The 19,728-nt window shown below is 54.3% G+C and overlaps 1 long non-coding RNA gene across 3 annotated transcripts; it reads left to right on the top strand.

Moving 5' to 3' along the window:
* Positions 1 to 10,738: 10,738 nt before the first annotated feature.
* LOC121077731 lies at positions 10,739 to 19,510 on the top strand. Of its 3 annotated transcripts, none has more exons than XR_005824275.1 (5): positions 10,739 to 11,074; positions 15,591 to 15,671; positions 16,658 to 16,886; positions 18,002 to 18,132; positions 18,698 to 19,510. It is a non-coding gene; the product is annotated as an uncharacterized LOC121077731 (long non-coding RNA). The 3 variants fall into 3 exon arrangements; XR_005824274.1 differs by having other exon boundaries at positions 18,005 to 18,132; positions 18,698 to 19,509; XR_005824276.1 differs by lacking the exon at positions 15,591 to 15,671 and having other exon boundaries at positions 10,740 to 11,074; positions 18,005 to 18,132; positions 18,698 to 19,507.
* Positions 19,511 to 19,728: the final 218 nt, after the last annotated feature.

The following is a 19,728-nucleotide window of genomic DNA, read 5'->3' as shown; positions in this document are numbered from 1 at the left end:
TGGATGCTTCGTTAGCTGATAATAATGAGTCCTTGTGGTTGCCTCACGGACATTGTAAATGATCCAGCGTCAGGAGATGCCATGGGGATGTGGAGATGCAGTGAGGCTGGAAGGGGCTAAGCCCTGAAGCATGGATAACCATGATGCAGATTTAGCTCTGTGTGCCCAGGCTGGGGATGTCCCTGTGGGGAGGGTGGCCGTGGGGTTGGGGACAGGGTCAGGGCCATGTGGGGGCTCACGGGTGACTGGCTAGGACCTCTTCCCCCTGCTCATGTGCATGAGCAGAAGCTCTTCTTTGCCTTCCCTTTGGTAAAGGACTTTTTCTCTTGTGCTGCCCTGCAAACAGCTCTTGCAGACCTCCTCCAGCACCAGTTCTGGCTTCGTTGGGACCCGCCAATGTAGCGCATCTTTGTCTTGTAAGGACAGTTCATCCTCCTGAGTGAAAGCAGAGTGCTGGATGCCGTGCCAGAAACTTCTTCCGCACTCCGGGTGGGCTGTAGTGGGTGGGATGGAAGCGCTGAAAGCGCAGCAGGATACAGCCCGTCCTCAGGAGACATTATCTCAGGGCGATGTTTTGGAACTCCCTGGCACACAGCGGTCCCCAGCAGCCTGAAAGCTGTTGGGTGATGCTGGGGGCTGTTCACACCCCACATTTCATCCTGTTGCCATGCCCTATGCTAGCAGGCATCACACTGGATTTGGGGACCAGGGCACCCTCAGTTTTGAGCCAGGCCCAGCAAAGCACAGTTCCTGCAGCGTGCAGCCCCCTCTGCTAGCCAAGCAGCACAGGCCGGCGCCAGGTTTGTTTGACAAGGCATTGTTTTCCATAAAACCATGTGCGCTGGCATTAATTAGAGTTCTATCCTTTAATTCTTTATTAATTGAATCTCCCATCAGCTTCTCTTTCATTTTACCGTGGATTAACGCCGGGATGAGCAGCCAGGATTTACCAGGGCAATCCCTTCCCTGGTCGGGAGCCTCCTGCCCTTGCCACCCCGCTCTCACCCCACCGCATCCCATGGCCCCGGGCTCTGCTCAGGACCCCCTGTCACACCCCACGGTGCACAGGGTGCCCGACCTGCCACTGTGCCAGTGTTCATTGCTGGCAGATGCTATTTAGCATGCCTACAACTTTAATGAAGGAGAAAACACTTCAGCAGCCTGACACGAGACAGATCGAGTTGCCTGCTCATTTCTGAATAGCAACAGAAATATTTGCTGCATGTCTCTGCCTGCTATGTATCATCATTAGCACTTTTGCAGTCTCTATTAAGCATTTGTCTGAAATAATATAAATATAATTTTTAAAACGCCTTTCTTATTGCTCTTAGACCCTTCCAGTCGTGGATTTTCCTCGGCATTTTTACCCTGCTTTTTGCATCCTTAACAGCTCGCATCTCCCATCGAGTACCAATCACCAGCTAGTTTTCCTTTGCTCTATATACATTTTCCAGTGTAATTGCTGCTTTCATTTCACCGCCGAACCACAAGGCCTCTAATTGCTTCCTTTCCTAACCGTGCAGCTGGGCTTGGCGGTCTGCAGGCTCCCCTGGACACTTCTCCGCCTGGTTCCCCCCTCGCAGCCCCCTGCCTTCCCGGGGCAGCTCCTCCATCCTCCCTCCCTTGCTCCAGGCAGGTTTATTCCCCACCATGACAACTGGCTCTGCAAAGGGGGATCATGGCCCCAGCCTCTGTCTGCAGAGTCCCTGCAGCCGCAGCCCCGTGGGCCCCGGGCTCTGCTGCTGCCGGGATGTCCCATCAAGTGCAAGAAATTCCCCTCTCTGCGAGCCTGGGACAGGTCCCTTTCTCCTCCTGGGCACTGCACCCAGCAGAAGGATGCCTCTTCAGTGCCACTTCACCAGCCTGACACGGCTGGGTGCAGGTGCTGAAGGTGGATCAGGATGCTCTGGGTCAGACAGGAGCCTGCAGAAGGTCCTGGGCTAAGGGCAGGAGGAGCAGGAGGGAGAGGAGGACTGGGAGAAGCTCACCATGGTTTGGTTTCCACAGCACCACGGGCACGGCGGGTGCCCACACCAGGGGCACGCCCCAGCTGAGCTCACCTCTGCTCCTCGGCTCAGCAGCCAGCCCCTATTTCCATCCTCCGTGCCCCGTACTGTGGCATCGTCCCCAAAATCCCCGCTGCAGCTGCCAGCCACCACTGCCACTCCTGCTTCCCCTGAGCCTCCAGCTAAAGCAGGAAAAATGAGCAGCAAGAGGCAGCACGGCACCTGCACGCTTGTTACCTGAACCCATCTCCCAGCCCCTGTCCCACGGCACAGGGAAGAGTGTGCTCATTAGACCGCGCTGCCCCGAAGCTGGGGTTTCTGGGGCCCGGAGGCATTTGTCACACAGCCCTGCAGCCGCTGGCTCAATTCGTCCCCGTGGCAGCAGCTCCAGGTCCACGGGGCTGCATCAGTGGGGCACCAACGGGACCAATTTACCGAGCGAGAAGAAAGCAAATTTTGACTCGTGGTGACACGGCGAAGGAGGGATCCTGCTGGGCGTGCCGGGGGTAATTGCTCACGCAGCTCTTTCTCCCCCCAGCACGGCCACAGGTCTGGCACAGAGGGGGTCTTTTTGGAGCCCCCATCCTTGCAAATGGCTGGGCTGGCCTGGAGCACTGAGCGGGGGCTTGTATCCGCCTCCACCCATGGTGAGAGGGGAGGAAATGTCCAGGCAGGGCGTCAGTGCCGCTGTGAGCCTCCCTCTCCGACACGCTCGGTGCCTGCACCGCTCGCCAGCCCCTTGCTCTCCCTCCCGTTGCCCTTTGTGGCAGGATTCAGAGCAGGGAGCAGCCTCTCCTCGTTAGCTGGGCTGCGGATGTGCTCTGAGCGCCCTGAGCCAGGTAATTGGCCTCAAACGGGGCCGTGCCAGGAGAATCGCGGGAGTTGGCTCAGGGATAAGAGCTGAGACTCAAAAAGTGGTCCCAACAGATCTGGTCCTGCCTCCAGGATCTGCCCTTGCACCGGGAAAGAGAGAAAAAAATAGGTTGAGGTCTGGCAGTGTGGCAGGGGGGGTCTTTGGGGAACAGAGCAGCTGCTGGGGCTGGCCCTGGGTGCAGTCCTGGTCACCGGGAGATGGATCTGGGTCCAGGTGCATCCTCTAGCTGTCTCCTGCCCCAGAGCTCTTCAATATCAGAGGTTCCCCGGCAAAGAGCAAAACCAAGACAGAAAGGGAAGAAAGAAGAGCTTGGAAGCTTTGCTGACACCCTTGGGAAGCTGGGAGAGGAGAGGTGGCACCATGTCTCCATGTCCTGGTGGTGACACGAGCTCTTACCCCCTGTGGCCCTGGGGAAGCAGCAGCTTCACTGCTTCACACAAGCCAGAGCCTGGGCAGATGCCAGCAATGCTGAGCAGCCTGAGACCTGCCTGCCTGCCCCGGGGCTGGCTGCTTTCTGAGCTTTTGGGCTGGTTCGTGTTGCGACTTCAAGGCTCTCTCCATGAGCAAGAGCTCCAGCAAGCTGCTCCTGCTCAGAAGGAACGCCGAGGGACGGGGATAGCCGGCACTCGAGAGACGCAGCGAACCTCACGAGGCTGGTGCGAATTGGCTGTTTGCGAAATGAGACTTGTGAGCAAACTCACGGCTGGAAGCCGGCTGCAGGTAGCCCCGAGGCAGCCGCCTGCACAGCAAGTACACACACACACACACATACACACATGCACGCAGGGCTCAGATTTTGAGTCCCATTTTTTGCATTTGCTGAAATCCTGCAAAGCCAAGCTGGTGAGGAACCCCTCTCCAGCCAAACCACAGCAGAGACGTGGCCTTGCCCTCCTGCAGCTTCCATCCACCCTGATGCTGGGGGGGAATTTTGTCAGCAAAACCCCTTTGTTAAGCTCCTGCCCCACTCGGAGCATGGCAGGTTTTGGTCAATGAAGCCCACCCCTGCTGAGCCCATGCAATCAGGAGCATCGCCAGCAGCGAGACACAGGGGAACTCAGGGGGCTGGGAGAGGGAAAGGTGCAGATTTGGGAAACGGGGCTCTAAAATGAAGCAGAAATGCACAGAGAAATTTTTCTTCCCTCATTTGACTGGCAGAAGGTGACACTGGGCCTGTCACCCCCTTTCATTACATCTCCAAGGCTTTTCATGCAAATTCAGGCAAACAATTTCTCGGTTCCATTTTAGCGCTCCAGGAGGGCCGATTTCATTTCAGGAGCAGTGGGGGACAATAATCATCTTGAAGTGTCTTCCATCCTGAGAGACGCAGATAAGAGCCACGCAGTGGACTAACAGCACTAATTTGACGTTTTCAGCTGATAGCTTTGCAGATGACAAAAATCAGGCAACATAAAAGGACGGTAAACCCCAGAGCGGCAGCGTTACCTCCTCCTGCGCCCGCCGCCTGCTCCCCTCCTGTACCCCAAGAGTGAGATCAAGCCTCATTCCCTTTGGGCATCACTGCTCTTGCTGTGTTTTCAGCACGGACGAGGGCAGGTTTGGCTGGGGAAAGCAGGGGAAAGGAGCAGGACCTCGCTGAAGTGCACGGGGAAATGCGGGGCAGCCTGGCGCTTGGTCCTGCCCACTGGTGCTGCTCCAGTTCTTGGGTGAAAACATGCCTGCTATCTTCTGCTGTCTTTCTAACCGAGTCCCTGAGCACTTATCCAAAGGGAAAGCGAACAGTTTCAGCCCATCCCATCCTGTCGTAACCAGCAGAGGACGAAGAACAGACGCTTTCTTCCTTGCACTCACTTTTCCCATCATCACTTTGTTACTTCAGGCTAGTTTTGAGCCTAAAAGACCAGTTTTCTCAGCCCATCTTTTTTGTTTTCCACCCCTACATGGTAGAAAATGCCCAGATGGTTTTCTACCCCTACATTTCTTGCTGGTGCACGTGGGAGTCCAGCACAGCCAGAGCAACCTGGGTTATTCATGTGGGGTCCAGCCAGGCTGCAGGCATCCAGGATGGCAGATAATTAAACTGGCCATGCTGGGGGCAGGACACGCCGGAGAGAGCATGGATTTTGCTGATGCAAGTTCATTGCTGCCAGTTGGAAAATGAAATCCCATCCCATGCTTGAGAATGTGATTTCAAAGCAATTTTTTTTGACCTGAATTGGGGCAAAATGCAATATCAGATTTTTATTTTTTATTTTTTTCATGGGAGGAGATGCTCAGAGTGGGTGGAAAAACAGCTTTAGGAGAGCTGCAGTGAGGTTTCACAGCACGACGCGTGACTGCTCAACCGGTGCCCATTAATTCTGTTTTCTCCCTGAAGGCAGAAATGGGACTAGACGAGTGTCTCCAGTTCTCCCATCCCTTCTCCCAGAGGAAATTCATAATTTTTCATCCATCTTGAAATTTTCCCAAAGGAAAAATTTTCATTTTTATGAGAGTGGCATTTTCAGCCAGCAAACTGTTCTCATGGGAAACTCCTACCTGGATTTAAATTCACCTTACTCTCCTGGGCTTCAATTTCTTCCTCTCTCCTTTTTTTTTTTTTTTTTTTTTTTTTTAATTTTGACCAAAGGCTGCTGAGGACAGGCACTGTTCTCCTGGAGCTGCTCTCAGTCTCCTGTGGGACAAAAGACAGACGTCCAGGACAGCCCACCAGCAGTTTGGGAGAGGTGAATTCTCAGCTGGGCCTTGACCAAGCATTTCTTTTACCAGCGTCCACAGCTCTGTTTTTATTGCACGTTTGCCCATGATTTTTTTTTCTGATTGCTGATTACACTCCTTCAAGCATCCCTTCTCTCTGTTAACTCCTCCTGCCAAGCACGCTGCCTCTTCTAAAGCCTTGAAATGTCATTTTGCTCATATTTCCCCTGCTTAGCAGACTGGGTTTCAGTTGCATTGCATGTGCTGAGCCAGGCTCCGGTCATCCCTCACATCCTCAGCATCCCTCGCCCGGTGCTGGCAGCGCCCTGCCCTCTCCTCTCACCCTCTCTGATGTTTATTGTAGCTCTGCCAAAGCTGGAAGAGAAATCAGGCCTATTTGTCCCTTGCAGGGAAACCACACAAGATTTCTTGTCTCGTTTCCAAACAGAATGGGGTAATGTCTTGCTGGCCTGGCTGGTGGTGGCTGTGGGGAGGGAGGTTTTGCTAATGGGGCACTGCTGCCCCACTGAGGTCGGCTATATGTCACTGGGGAACCTGGGATCACTACCATTATTATTATTATTATTATTATTATTATTATTATTATTATTATTGTTGTTGTTGTTGTTGTTGTTGTTGTTATTGCTATTATTATTATTATAGTTATTGTTATTATTATTATTATTATTATTTGCATTGGCAGATTTGAAAGGAAGGGATCACTAGACATTACCAATTTCTGACTGAGAGATATTTGTCCACCCTGCTCTTAATTCCCCCTCCATCCCACCTTGGGGTCGGGCTGCACATCCCAACGTCCCCCTCCTGCCCCTCAGCTCCAGCCCCAGCCCCATCATTTTCCCCTCGCCCAGAGGCTGGGGAAGGCACCTCCAGCCCGTGAAGGCTGCTGGAACCCCAGGAGCAATTTCTGACAGCCCCTGGCTGCTGGGAAGCCCCCGAGGCTTCCCGTGATGGCCGGCACCTGACAAGAGCTGGCTCTGACCATCCCAGGGCCCCGGCTCCATCATGTCCCCAAAGCTCTCCATCAAGGCAGAGATAACCAGCCCCGCTGGTCACTTCATCCTGGCTTTGGCTCATTCAGCATCACCCTGATCATGGTGTGGGGCCAAGCGATCTGCAGGGCTTTAGGAGCACGGAAAGCACGAGCAAAAACAACTTTTATTTTTTCTTTCTTTTTTTTTTTCTTCTTTTCCTTGAAGTCTTCTGGCACCTTGACGGAATTCCCTTCAGGGCGGCGGCTTGGTTTTGCTTGCACATAGCAGCCCAATCTCCCGGAGTGGACAGGGCGCTTAGACGTGTGAGATGCCGTCCTGAATTATTCACGCTGCCCAACGAGCAATTTCGCATTTTGCCGGAGGGAAGGACTTAATGACTCAGCCCTGCCATAGCCCAGCTGCTGCAGGGAGTGCTCCTGCTGGGGGAAAGGCTTTTTGTGCCAAGGCAGTTTGATCCTCCAGAAATCCCCTTTTTTTTCTTTTCCTTTTTTTTTTTTTTTCTCTGCTTGGAGTGGCCAGAAGGGAGCTGTGAGTGCTGGAAGTACACCTGGAGATGAGCAGAGCCCATCCGAGGCGGGCAGCCCGCGTGGACCGAGGATGGGCCGGCCAAGCCGCTGCTTTTCCAAATTCTCACCGTGATCGCAGCTGAAGGAAGCTCTTTGCTCTCCCCTCCTCACAAAACCTCGGGGTCCTGTTTAGAAATAGCAGCCGGGTCCTCGTTATCCCCGCGCCAGCTTGTAGCCCCTGGCTTTGCTGCAACTCTTGGCTGCCTTTTCAGTCCCGTCCGGCCGTTTGAGGTGGCTGTGTTCATCCGTAGCCTTCCAACAGAGCATGCTTTTCACTCTTGTCTCCTGTAAGCAGGGCTTCATCCAAGCTGATTTTAATGGGTGACAGCAAAAATACCTCAGGATACTTTTAAAACCCTGCTGTTCTTGAAACTTTTCTTTAGCTAGAGCAGCTCCTGCTTGGATTGCTCTAACAACAGCTGGAGACTAATGTGTGCTGCGTCTCTTGGGGGCCACCAAAGCCAGAGAGAAAGGCCAGCAAGAGCAGTGACAGAAGTGATGATCTTGCTAAGAAAAGCTGTAATGGAAAACTCAGAGCTGCCCATAAATCCCATTGTCTTGTTATGCTGCTGAGCAAAACCCCAAAACAAGATAAAAACCCATCACAAAGCATGCCCTGCTGTAAAACCGGCATACTGTAAAACTCGGGATGTAAAAGTAATAATAGAACTGCAGGAAAATGTGGAGGCACGGGCTCAGTCCATGTGACAGTGGAGCATCGAGTCCCGTTGTGGTGGGGCAGGCAGCCCATCGGGTCCCCCCTGCCGGGCTGCAGGTCCCACCTGTGGAACTTGCTCTCCTCTGTCTCCATCTAATTAAAATCCCTTGGACTACAGAACAACCACGTGCGTTTGGAAATGTTCCCCACCCCTGCTAATATTTGAATTGCCGGCCACTCCCTGTTCCGGCTGGGGAAAGGGAAGGGAGAGTTGGAGGGAATTTTTGGGAGCAGCAGCCGGGGGCACGGGGCAGGGATTAGCACTCGGCACACGCCTGCACGCACGCACGCAGGCACAGCAGGGCTTCTCGCTGCGTGCCGAGGAGAAACCAGTTCAAACAACAGGTCTGGCATTAATATCTCCTTCTCTATAAATAAATCAATACAAGGAGAGCTGTTCGCCTGCTCCTCCTCCGAGTTGCTTTCATTCCCCCCGATGCTTTAGGTCCTGCTTCATGCCTGGACTTTTCACTGCCCGGTCTGGAGTTAGAGAGACGGGGACATCGCTGTCCCCCTCTTGCATGGGTGGCAGTGGCGGTGGGCAGGACACAGCCCCCTGTGGACCCCCAAATCTGTGGGCGCCCCATGCACCTCTGGGGGAGCAGCCTGGCTCAGGAGGGGGCCACCCCAAGAAGAGGAGCCTGCAGGTGTAGGGCTGTGCAGTCTGTTCCTATTATCAGCACTTTAAAGAGATGGAGCCAAAAAGGAGTTGTCTGAGCTTGTTTCTGAGTTAGAGAAATAAGTGACTCGGCAAAATTACTGGGGGAAAGGAATTTTGAGGGTGGTGGAGGGGCCAATGAAGAACCTCGAAAGACAAAAACATCACTTTACAAACCGCTGTGCAGGGCCAGGAGTAATTCCTGCTGCATGTTGAGAAGCAGCTGCACTTTGGATCATTCTGCCTCCAGTTGGTTTGCAAATTTAATAGGACACTCAAGAGAGCATAGACGGGAAACCCAAAACTTGCTTTTCCTTTTCTCCATATGTGCTTGCAGGCTCCCTGACTTTTTTTTTTTCCTGTGTGTTTGCTCTTTTTTTTCCAGCAGCTTATGTCTTAGTGAGGAAATCCGACCTAAAACTGAGGCTCTGACGGACCGAGGCTCCACTCAGAGCAATGTCACGTAACGCCTCCCGTGGTGGGAGCTGGCAGATAATGTACTGAAACAGGGAGTTCAGGTGGTTTGAGATAAATAACATGAGCTGGGTTTTAATGTATTTACAGAGCTGATCTGGTTTCTGACAAAGGCGAGGAACTAGCCTTTCTCAGTCTGCAGCTCACCACGACCCTACAACCAAAATTATTGATACAAGCCATCAGCATGCAGCCCATGATCCCTGATGCTCCTGGGGGCTTGAGCATCTCTTGTATCCCGGCCTGACCCTACAGCAACAAGGCAATGTGCACAGGGGGAGGGCAGAGCTGAACTATTTATACTTGTGGAAAAGAAGGAACCCTTCCCTTGACCTCCAGCAGGCAATAAACAGCCTCCAACCCAAGTTAGAGCTTCATCCCAGGACCTGCTCATCAGTCTTAGGATGAGTCAGGAGCTTGCCGGTGCCAGCTTCGTCACCATAAAGTCATAGAAAAGGGGGTTGCCCCCTGGGGATCCCCATTTGGGAGCTGCTGGAGGCAGCAGCAGCAGCATGTTCCTGTGCCGGGGGAGCTCTGCAGGAGGAGCAGTGCTGTGCTCGCTCACCTAAGCCATGCCAGCTGCAGCTTTGTGACAATCTTCAGGTGAAGTAACTCAAAGAAGTCCTTGGAGGAGGTCGCAGCCCCAGTCCCCAGGAGGAGCTCCAGTGGTCCTTGGGTGCTGGTCAGCCCTGTGCTCAGCATCTCCGAGGGCTCACGGCCGGGGTGGTGCCAGAGTGAGCCACACACCCGCGTGCTGGGAGCTGCGTGGGTCTGTGACATGCTGGGCACACTGAACACACCATGCTGGGCTCGCTTCGGATACACCGTGGCTACGCTCCTGACCCTAAAAGTCTTTAAGACCATAAATAAACAATACTGCTCTGTCTTCTCCTCTAGCTCTCAATGCCTGGTGAGTTCACCAGCGGACGAGCTGTGCTGTACTTGTAGAGAGCCTGTGCTCTGCTATCAGCTGGTAAATCTCCCCCGGACTGGGGGGTAAGGGCTTCAGTGGCAGAATTTGGGACCGCATCCTGCCGGGGCAATGACAGCACAGGGAGCTGGAGCAGTGGGAGCCCTCTGCTCCTTTTGTAACACAGGAAGGATGTTTTGTTGGGGCACATCCTTCACAGTGGCCAGATATTGATGGCCTTCTAACTCCTGAGCGCTGGAGCGCAGCACACTCCTGGTGCGTTACAAAGTGATCGATAATGAGTGGAAATTAATGCAGTGGAAACGATGCATTCAGAGCCAGCTGGGAGTTTTGCCGCAGGCTGTTAGCATGACTCTGCCTTGTGGGGACAGCAGGACATGGCACAGGATGCAGGTGGTGCCCTGGGCATCTCCCTGCATCTCCCTCGGGTCTGGGATGTGCAGGTTCCCAGAGAGAAAAACAAAGATTGTTATGGACTGGAGAGAAAGTTCAGCTCCTCTTCATGCTTTTTAGGAATAACTGGCCGCAGCCCAGCTGTGCTCTGGCAGCAGGGCATTTGGGACCTTCCCCCATCCCGTGGCACAGCCTCGCCAGCGACTGCTGCTCCCCTCCTCTTCCTCCTTGCTGCAGCCCTGGGGCAGGGCTGGGGCATTCCCAGCTCTGAGCAGCCACAGGACATAAATGTTGCCCTAATAATCAGATAGCTTTTCATCCTTTTAACTCACATCCTGCTCATGTTTCCTGCAGAAACAACCCAGAACTCATCCGCTCCCACCCCACTCATTTTCCGCTTGGTCTGCCTCTTTATTGCCCAATAAAGAGCTTCTGGTTCCATTTTGTGATCAGCCTGCTGGGGCCCCAGCCCTGTGCCCTGGGCACACCCACTGCAGCCCCAGTGGGTGGGGGGCTCCCGGTCTCACCCTGGGGACACGGGGACGTCGGCTGTGGGTCCCCTGAGCTCATCGGGGCATCGGGGAACCCTTCAGGGGCAGAGAGGCTGTGTTGTGCCTTTCTTCTCCTTGCATGGCCGGGCTTTGCCAGCCTTGTTGTCATCTGAGTAGCGATTCCGGTCTCTCCATTAACGTCTGCAGTGAGCAGAGACAGAGGGGCATGCATTTTTGGCAGCTGCTGAGACCGGGAACCTGCAGGACGCCCCTTCCATCGTCTGCCGAGGTGAGCCTGTGGCTCCAAACGTCACCGCGAGTGGAGGAGCGAAGCGGCTCCTTGGCGGCTGAGCTGCTCATCCCGGCCTTGACTGCAGCATTGTTACAAACATGGTATCTCCGGCAGGGCTGCGAAGGAGAAAGCTCAGCGTCACAAATACCTGCCCTTGTAGTAAGATGGCCAAGCAAACAGCTTCCTGAGCAGTGCTCCCTTTTAAATGTTCTCAGCTGGGGTCTGATACAGCTTCTCGGGCTTCTCTTGTAAGGGAGGAAATGATTCTGGTTTTATTTTAAACTACAAAATCTTGGTCACTTTTCCTGCCCAGCTGCAGACTGGAACAGTGCTGGCATGACGAGTGCTTCGCCCAGGAGTGAGACAAGGTGCTGGTCTTGGTTCCCAGCCCCAGCTCCCCCTGCAGCCCTCCCCGGCTCTGCGCATCGCTCTCAGCAGCGGCACAGTGGCGAGGTTCCCTGAACACTTTTAGTGCATAATAGGACTGGTTCAATAATCCCATTACAGTCTGTCTTCGGGATGCCAGAACTAATTGGCAGGCGCTGGGACCTTCTTCCCCAGCTGGAATTTTATTGCTCATCACAATTAACCACGATGCTGAAGTCTCTCGGCTGCACATGTGCCATTAGCTCAGTCTGGAGATGTGTCCTCGCTGGGCACTTTCGGGTCCCCAGTGCACCCTGTCCCCAGCCCCTAGCAGGAAAAGTACATGGTTATTACCGTAGCTGATTTGCCTTTATTTCATGCCGTTTGCACTAATAGGATTTATTTTGCGCATGTCCAGTTGGAGCATCTTAATGCCTGAAATGCTGAAGGCGGCCGTGCCAGAGGCACTGGGAAGCTGGGGACAGCACTTGACATGTGCTCCACTCTGAGCACGGGCAGAGATTCAGCTCTCTCCAGCATGATGGACACATTTGTTTAAGCATTTTTTTTTCCCCTGAACTAAAGCTGTTAAACAGGCTTTGCAGCTCATCCTGGCTGCCTGTGTTCAGCTGCTCTGGGACGTGCCATTTCTGGGGCCCCGGGGAGAGCGGAGGGCTGAGGACAGGCTCTGGTAACGCAGCTGGGGCCATTTCGTTGCCTTTTGAGCAATTCTGACTTCAGAGACTCTGCTCCCACGGTGGCACTTTGCAGTGATGAGGAGCAAACTCTTGGCTTCAGTGTTCGTATTTCCCATCCCCACACGTGACCTGGATCACAGTGCCACCGACAGAGGCTCTGAAAGCACACGAGCCAGAGGAGAAACCTCCTCTTCCAGCGTTGACCAGAGACTTATTACCGGAAGATACTGCAAAAGCCCAAACTTTACAAGGCTTCAGAAAGTGATCAGACAAATTCTAGGAAATAAAAATCCATAAGGGGCTGTTAAGTGCCAAGACAAGCTCTGAGCTACAGGTTGGTGAAGCCAGGAGTCATTGTGGGGAAGCAAGCCCAGGTCTGCGCGGTCCCTCCTGCTCTCTCCATCACACCCACGCGTGGCCAGGACTAGCGCCAGGGTGCTGGGATGAAGGGGCCTTGGTCTGTGCAGGGCTCGCTTTGTCATTTTAGCTTCTGGAGTTGTTTTAATCAAGAGCTACATGATATTTGAGCAGGACAGCAGGAGTATCTGCAGCGCTGCAAAGGATGAGGCTCCACCAATGGAGCCAAACAGGGGAAGGCAAAGTGTGCCACTTCAGAAGACACTTGTTGAAAATAGGAGCAGAGGGAGGTTGGAAGAGATTTGTCTTGTTTTCCACAGCTGGCCTGTGGGGTGACAAAACCCCAAAAGCCGTGGGATCAGGACAGGAGGGCTGGGACACCAGGCTGCACCCTCGGCCAGGGCTGGGCGTCAGCAGCAGCCAGAGGCACCCTGCCTCAGTAACGATGGCATTTGTATTAAACACAGGCTGCAGGATCAGATTGCCACCCAGCAACAGCCTAAATTACACTTCATTCCTCTGTTGATTGCCTTTTAGGTTGGCTAAAACCCTGCCTCAGTCCATTTCTCCCAGCGATGGCTTTTAGTCAAAATAAAACCCTGCCCTGAATTCATTGCGCTCTGGTTCACGCTCTCAGTCCCCAGCTATCACCTCCAGCACCCTACACAGTGAGTTGCTGCGTGCCCCTCTGCCCAGCCTCAGCCCCAAAAATACAGCGGGATTGCTCCCTCTATAGCATCTCCCCTCCGACAGCAAGTAGCTAGGGAATGCCCCCAGGATTATTTTATTTCCGAATAACTGAACCAGCCTCTTTTTCCCACTTGGGGGTCGGTCACCGTTTGGAGCAGAGGGATGCTGCTGGCGGCTCCGGGCTGCCCACCCCTGCCCGCTCCCATGCTGGGGGCCGGGGGGGGCGGGCTCGACAGCAGCGCTGGGGCCAGGGGAAGGTTTCCTTGGTCGGCGCTGAGGCTTTGATTCCAGCGTAGAGCCGCGTGCTGGGGCAGTATTTCATGCTTGCCGGTGTCGGCTGATAAACCTTTGATTTTCACTTCTGGGAATAATAGCACAGTAATGAATTATATTCACAAGAATAACTGTAATAGTCATAAAACTGCAAATAGAAGAAAACTGTAAATCAGTCATCCCCTTGTAATGTGCTTACTTCATTTGAATCACCCTCCCTGGGCAGATTATCAATTTTATTTGGCTTTTCCATCCTAAACTTTTATTAAGTGGGGTGCCTCATGCGTAAAGATCCAGAGCACGAGCCATATGTTCAGGGGATTTATCTGTTTATTTTGCCTGCCTTCCTGCGCTCTCCCCCTCCTGCTCACAGCTCTCCAGACCTGCAGGCGGCTGACGTGGGCCCATAAAAGACACACATCCCTGGTGTGGCTTTACCTTTATTATGCAAAAAAATAGATGCCGTCATGCCGCACGGCGATGAGCGTGCCTTCCTTCGTGCTGTGCAGAGGTACCCAGGCACTGCTGCACATTCAGATTTCCATGTAATTAAAGCAGAAATCCATTAGCATAGCCCCAGAGTGATCAGGGGGATACATCGTGGACCACAACATACCTTGGGCTGGCAGCACGGAGCTGCTCCTGCCCCATGGCATCGCGGGGAGGCTGGGGCAGCAGGGTCAGCATCGTGGAAAGGATGGTGAAGACTGACTGCTGCTTTGCTGAGCTGGAGCCCGGATGGGGAAGGTGGCTGTGAGGGCAAAGCTGCTGCACGGGGGGCTCCAGGTGTCCTCACTGCAGCATCTGACCTGCTCTCTCCTCAAAGGGAGGGAGCAGCATGGATCGGCTGGGCCCAGGGGTTTTCTCCTGCTGGGTGCAGGGAAATAACCTGGTAGCTTTTAGCAAAGAATCGTCACCTCCATTCCTCTTTTCTGGGGAGGAGTTATATAAAAAAATGCCTTTGTGTTTCTCTCACAACAGACCCCGCATCCTTTTCTGTTTCCCCTCAGCTGAGATCCACTGGTTAAATCAGTGTAAAACCACAGCAAGAGTAATGCTGAATCTGGCCCAGATGCAAAAGGCATCGATGCAGCCAAATGAGGCACAGCAAAGGTGCAAACTGCACCCAGCAAGATGCAGCTGCGGGGCTCGGGGACCTTTCCAAAGCCAAGCAGGGTTTGCTTCAGCTGGACGTGAACCTGCCAGGGCCCGCACCGCTTTTGGAAACCCCGGCTGCAATGTTCCACAGCCGCACAGCAGGGGAAAAGAGAAAAACCACAGAACGGGTTATTTACGAGGAGTTTCTCTTGGATATTTCTATCTGTGATCTGAAATCACCATGTAATGTAGAGATCCAGAAATGCAGCTCCAAATCCTCCCGTCAAGCTGTGCTGTTGCCATCATTTTCCTGCCCACATTGCTCCAGTCCTGACTTCCCAGTCTCACTGGAGGAGGTCACAGCTGGAGCCTGGAGAGGTCCCAGCTCACCAGCCCTTTCCCAGCTGCTGCTGGAGCTGCTCCGGCTTTTCCAGAGCTCCTGTTTGGCCTGTGGTAGGGAAAACTGAAGCCGGCTGTGCAGCTCGAGCTGTTACCAGCTTTGGCAGAGCTGGAGAAGAGACAAAAAACAAACTGCCGAGGTGACTGAGATGGGGAGTGGGTGGAGGACAGGCAGAGAGCTCCATTATTTCCGTGATTCATGTGGGTGCTCCACTCGACACGCAGCAGGCGGTGTGATCCCGCACGGATCCCATCACGGAGCTTCAGCGGGGGAATTAAAAGCAACCGGAGCAAAGCTCCCGTGGAGCAATGGGGTCTGCGGGGTTTGGCTTTCCCATGCTGGTTCATGGCTCTGAAATTCTATTTCTAAACGTCCCCGAGGCTGGGGGCAGCCAGCACAGGAGCTCAAAATCCCTCGTGGGAACCATGTGGGGTGTGCAACCTGCCTCGCATACCCCAGGCAGGTTTGGGGACCTGTATGGCCACTTGCACTGCTCCTCAGCAAAGAGAGACTGAGCGGAGTCATGCTCAGAAGAAGGGGGAAAAAAATCAACCTCGTAGGAATCGGATTTTAAGGACAAGCCAGAAGTTCAAAAGTAGCTGCGATTTGAACATAAATCTGCTCTTTGCAGCCAATTAGCCAGTCTGCGAAAGCAGCAGGAGCGTCTTGTGTTGTGACAGCGGTGGAAAGGCACCGAAGCCAAACAGCGCGGGTTGTGTGTGCCTCCCGTGCAAGCTGCTGCTCGGGCAGGCCCAGCCCCAGCACCAGGCCCCAGCACCAGCCCCAGCACCAGCGCCCAGCACCGGGCAGCAGCAGGATCCCACCCACAGGGTGCTGCCGGCAGCTGCAAACAGCCTGGTTTGGGGAACTCTGGTGTCCGGGGCTTATGCGCATGCCCGTGCACAGTCCCTCTGGGATCTGCTCATAGCAAGGGCCTCTCTGTGCAGTTTCTTGTGGTTTCCTAGGGAAAAAAAGAGCTGATAACGCCGTGCAGGTGTGTCCATTGGTAGCTGTATTTCCTTTGGTGCTTTCAGATGCAGACAGGGGACAGCCGCCTCCCTTACCCCCAGTCACCAGAACCTCTCAGAAGGTCGGCAGCCAAAACACCCCACCTAGAAAAGAGGGCAGTGAGAGCTCAGCCACTGCAAGACCCAGGAGAATCTACACCCCCCAGCACCAGGGCAGGGTCCCTGGGATGTTCAGGCCCCCCCCTGCTCACGCAAGCCCCCGCGATGCGTTGGGAGCCTGTCCATGAGCATCCTCCAGGCAGAGCCGGCCAGGAGCCTGCAGCCTCCACCAGCCACCCATGCAGCTCAGAGGCAGGGCCTCCCCGAGCAGCTCCTGCTGCTGAAATCACATCCCCGATCCCTGCTCCGTGACCAAATTAGCGAGGAGCAGCCACGCGAGGCGCATCGCCCCCGCCTGCGCGCAGCGAGGGGGCGGCGGGGGAAGGCGGCCAGGGGGATGCTCTCGGTGAGTCAGTGCCCAGCTCCCGCTCGGGTGCTCGTTTTGGAGGTGAAGGCTGGAAAGCGGCTCCCTCCCTCCCTCCCCAAGCCAAAAAAAAAAAGCCGTGACAGCTTGATTTAGTGCTGGATAATGAGGCAATTGTGAGGAGGATGGGTACAGCGGGAGCCTGCGCTTGCCAAATCGTTTGGCTTAATTGATCAAATATTTTTATGCATCGTTTATTCCTTTAAGGCCTCCGTAAGCCGCCTCTCCTGCCGCACTGAACTGAAAAGAGCAGTGCTGGAAATCACCCAGGCTGAGCCCTGCTGTGACGGGGAGGGACGGGTGGCAGCCGAGGACCTCACGGACACCACGGACCCTCCTGGCTGCCCCTGCTGCCCACCCTGCTCATGCTGCAGGGCCAAGGAAATGGTGGGCAAGAGGATCCAGCCTCCCCAGGGCTCCCCAAGGCAGGCAGCAGGTGGGAACACAACCACGGACAGTATCCATATATCCAGGCTTGTCCTGAAGTGCTGGCCAGGGCACGGGGACAGCCCCGTGTGCCACCCGGGCTGTGCCTGCCCGTCCCCGCGCCAGCCCCGGCGTCCCCGCTGTTCGCGGTGCGATGCAAGTGCCCGGCTAGCCAAGCTGGGCAGACAAGGAATTGCTACGAAAGGTTTCCCCCATGCAATTAAGTCACTGTAATCACTAAATCCTCCCGTCAAAGCCGGATCTGTTAATCTACGAAGAAAGAAGGACAAATCCTTCTTTGCTGGCTTTTATCTCCTGCCCTCCTGCTGCCAGGCTCCCCTGCCGTGCTGGGGGTCTCCTTGCCCCCCCCAGGCTCTAATGTGCCATATGTGTCCCCATGGGGAAAGCCGCTGCCGGATGGGACCCCCGGTGGGCTGGGGGGCTGCAGGCCCTCGCTGGAGGATGGTGCTGGGCTCGGGCAGGCAGGGAGCCCTGCAGGGCAGTGCCTGGGCAGCCGCTCGGTGCCTGCGGGCTGCTTTCTCCATGCTCAAAACAAGAGCTGCCTCTAGCGGCAACGGAGACGGCCCTGGGGCTTGTGCCAGCTCCAGGAGAGGCAGCTCCTTCCCCACCTTGTGCTGGGGTTGGGGGGATGTGCCCCTGACACGCAGCAGCCTGGGGGCTGCACAGAGCAGGCCCCCAGGGCATCCCGGCCTGTCCAGCACCAGCATCTCCCCCGGCACTGCGCAGTCCCCGTCACGCCCTGCCCGTGTCCTGTCCTGCCCCTGAGGTAGCCTTTGAGGCCAGGAGATGCTGGAGCAGGCTGTGGCTGAGCTGGGAGATGGGGCAGCGGGTGGGTACAACATATCCCGCAGTGCTACTTTGGACTCTCCTGACACCCAAATTCTGTTTTCTCTTATTTAACCCCCCTCCACGACAAACTTTCACTCTAATTCTCCTAGAACTGTCTCAGAGCTCTCCTAGGAAACTAGCAGATAGAAAACCTCAGCATCCTGTTGGAGCTCCCCACTTGTTATCCAAGGCCAGGGGAGCTCCACCAGCGCCTCAGAGAGCGGAGGTCTCTCCTCCAAGTGCAGCCGGACCCTGCACCTTCCTTTTTGTTCCCAGCAGGTCCAGTGACGTGGGATTTCCCTGACGGCACACCCAGGGGTGCTCCTCTATACTTCTATTCTCTAGAAATAAGAAAGACCACGAAGAAGAAAGCTGGAAATCCTGCAGACACCTAAAATGAAATGCAGGTAGGGAGATAATCGAATGGAGGTGTGTTGACAGCCAGGGCTGGGACTCCCAGCCCCGAGTCCCTGGGGAGAGGCGGCCGGGCTGTGCTCGGTGCCGCCAGGCGAGGACCCTGCTGGGAGCACGTCGGGAAGAACTGCCGTTCTTTATGGCCACTAATGGTATTTGCAGCTCCCCATTTAAAGATGATGATAAAGGTAATCAAACTGTCAGGGACGAAGACAGATGGGGAGCTCGCTGCAGTCAGCGGGGGATTCCCCGCCTCGGGTTAGCAGCTGTGATTTATATTTCCTTCGTACCTGCGCACTCGGAGCAGGGAGCAGGGCAGCGGGGCTTCACAAAACTCTGTACGGAGTGCAGTGACACTGAATTTATCTGCATTGAGCTCCAAGGCCTATTATGCCTTCTTTAGCCATCACCATGAAATATCGCTGGGATTATAAACTTTTCCTAGAAAATATTTGGTGAGCGGGATTGGCTGACAGCGATGAATAGCTCAGCATCCTGCAGCCAGATGTGTCCCAGCCTGCAGCGAGCCCCTTTCCCTTCCTTCTCCATCCACACAAGGATTCGAAAGGGCCCTGGCAGAGCAGGCACTGAGGTCCTTATCATCCATCTGAGCTATGAAGTACTTGGTACACTCGGAGGTGCAGGTTACAAGAGCATCAGCCGTGACGAAGGAAGGGGATGGAGGTGCAAGGACCCCCCCAGATGCGTTGCCATTGACCTGGACCTGCCTGCAAGCCACGGCTCGGACCTCTACTGGCTGTGGATCCCTACCTGTAAATCAGAGAACAAAGGGCAGCCCTCCCTTGCTCTTCTCCAAGCTCTTGCCTCATCATGGCTCTGGCGTTCCTCCTTTTCTATCCCCAGACATTGTCTCTTTTCTCATCTTTCCGTTGTGCACTGTCACACCGACAATAGGGACAGCCACCAGCCTCGCCGTCGTTGTAACACAACGTCGCTCAGCGGGGCCCTGTGCCGGCGCTGATACCGTAGCCATGCAACCCGTGTTTGTGTTTCAGGGATTGTGTTTGCTTTATTTCCCTGGATTAAAAAGCGGTAAGAAAACAGCCTCACCAAGAAGAGTTCGAGCAGTTAATTAGTTTCAACATTGAAAGGGCCGCTGCCCAGCAGCTAAAAAATCATCGTGTTTGAATGGTGAATTAAGTCAGCCAGCCAATAAATCTGAGCAACAAAACAGTCCCTTTAGCCCAGAGGAGCTCTCTTTCCTCAAAACACTGATAAATGGCTTTTTCTCAGAGCCCACAAGGTCATCAAATTAATAAAGCATTTCAAGTAATGTACGGAAGCGAAGTGACACCCTGTTGCAAGAGATTTGCTGTTGAAACCGACTCTCTATAACAGAGTGTGATGCATAGAGGATTTCCAAAGCAAACCCATCCTCTAATTTAGGGCAGTTGTCCAAACTCCTTCATGTCTTCTGGTCCATTGTCTTCCCCCCTAGTCGTTACTTAGGAGAGCTAAGCTTGGGAAAAACGCACAGAAAAAGAAAAAGAAAATGAAAATTCGTGATTTTCCCATTGACCAGGCAAAAAACTCAAGATACTTACTGTGAACGAAATATAAGAGAAAGT

This window comes from Cygnus olor, chromosome 14 (genome assembly GCF_009769625.2).
Source record: "Cygnus olor isolate bCygOlo1 chromosome 14, bCygOlo1.pri.v2, whole genome shotgun sequence".
Taxonomy (NCBI): Eukaryota; Metazoa; Chordata; class Aves; order Anseriformes; family Anatidae; genus Cygnus; species Cygnus olor.
The sequence above is the reverse complement of the archived record's forward strand: the minus strand, read 5'-3'. Positions and strand labels throughout refer to the sequence as shown.